The 1,184-nt window shown below is 64.9% G+C and overlaps 1 long non-coding RNA gene across 1 annotated transcript; it reads right to left on the bottom strand.

Moving 5' to 3' along the window:
* Positions 1–36: 36 nt before the first annotated feature.
* LOC103917400 lies at positions 37–1,177 on the bottom strand. The gene is made up of 3 exons (XR_663624.1): positions 1,143–1,177; positions 661–708; positions 37–151 (listed from the first exon to the last, which is right to left on the bottom strand). It is a non-coding gene; the product is annotated as an uncharacterized LOC103917400 (long non-coding RNA).
* Between the last annotated feature and the right edge of the window lie 7 nt (positions 1,178–1,184).

Below are 1,184 nucleotides of genomic sequence, written 5' to 3'. Positions count from 1 at the left end.
CAGGTTGGCCACCAGCTCTCGGCTGACCGTGTGCTGCCAGTTCTGGGAATCCAGCTCGGGCTCCAGGTCGGAGAGCTGGCCCTGCTCGTCCTCCAGGAGATGAGGCAGGAAGGGGTCCACGCCGAAACCCAGGTTGGGCGACTCGATGCTCCTGGGAGGGTGAAAGGCGGCGGTGGGAGTACTCTGCAGCCACCCGCATCCAGCCAGCCCACCCCGCAGCGCTCCCAGTACAGCCAATATCTACCTGGGCCCTATTTCGGCTTGAACCCGGGGCCTTCAGCACAAGAAGTACAAGCCTCTGACTCTTGAGCTAAAGACTAGGTCCCCCAGCAGACATCTATATAGGTCCTTTAAGCTCCTGCGTGAGACACAAGGGAACAGAGGTGCCCCCTCGCCCCAGGAGGATGGAGAACTAACAGGGGACTCCCTCCCGGGGCAGCCCTGGGCATCGCCTCCCCTTGTGCTCTCTCAAGGCTCGCTTACGGGGAGGGAAAAGCTAGGAAGGCACAGATGGAGCCCCTCGGACCCCCAAAGCGGGGGCACAGCCCCGGCACACCCCTACAGTGACCCTCCTGCTCTGAAGGAAAACCGGTCCCAGGGACCCCGGCCGGCTCGGGGCGGCGCGGTAGAGACGGCAGAGACCGAGGCTGGGCCACTCACCTGCGTCCCATCTTCGGCGTGTACGGGGGGGTGGGATTTTCCAGCGACCTGGGGAGGAATGAGAGAGTCCCCCTCGTGTCTCGATGTCCCGGCCCCCCTCCTCCCATCGCTGCACCCCGTGGGGCAGCACCCAGCAGCGTTTCCATAAGCCCCTCCAGACGTGGGTCCGGTGCTACTGGCTGCGAGGGGGGTTTGGGGCATAAATGGGGATTAAAGCCCAATTCTCTCCGTTTTCCCCTGGCAAACGTCAGCCAGGAGGCTCTGCGGGCAGCTGGGCGCTGCGGGACCGGGACCGCCCCGCCCTGCGTGCCTGGGGCTTGGGCCTTGACACACAGGCTTAGCAAAAGCCTTCCCAAGAGACAGTGTCTCAGCCCAAGGGGTTCAGCTTTCAGACCCCCGGCCGTCCCAGCTCCTCTTGGAAGCCAAACGTGCCCAGGGGAACCCAGGTCCTCCCTGCCCGGGACTCGGATGGCGTCTCCCACCTTGTGGACAGGCTGGGAGAGGGAGACGGTGGCGGCCGAGGC

Source organism: Pygoscelis adeliae, unplaced genomic scaffold, assembly GCF_000699105.1.
Source record: "Pygoscelis adeliae isolate BGI_AS28 unplaced genomic scaffold, ASM69910v1 Scaffold1565, whole genome shotgun sequence".
NCBI classification, from domain to species: Eukaryota; Metazoa; Chordata; class Aves; order Sphenisciformes; family Spheniscidae; genus Pygoscelis; species Pygoscelis adeliae.
The sequence above is the reverse complement of the archived record's forward strand: the minus strand, read 5'-3'. Positions and strand labels throughout refer to the sequence as shown.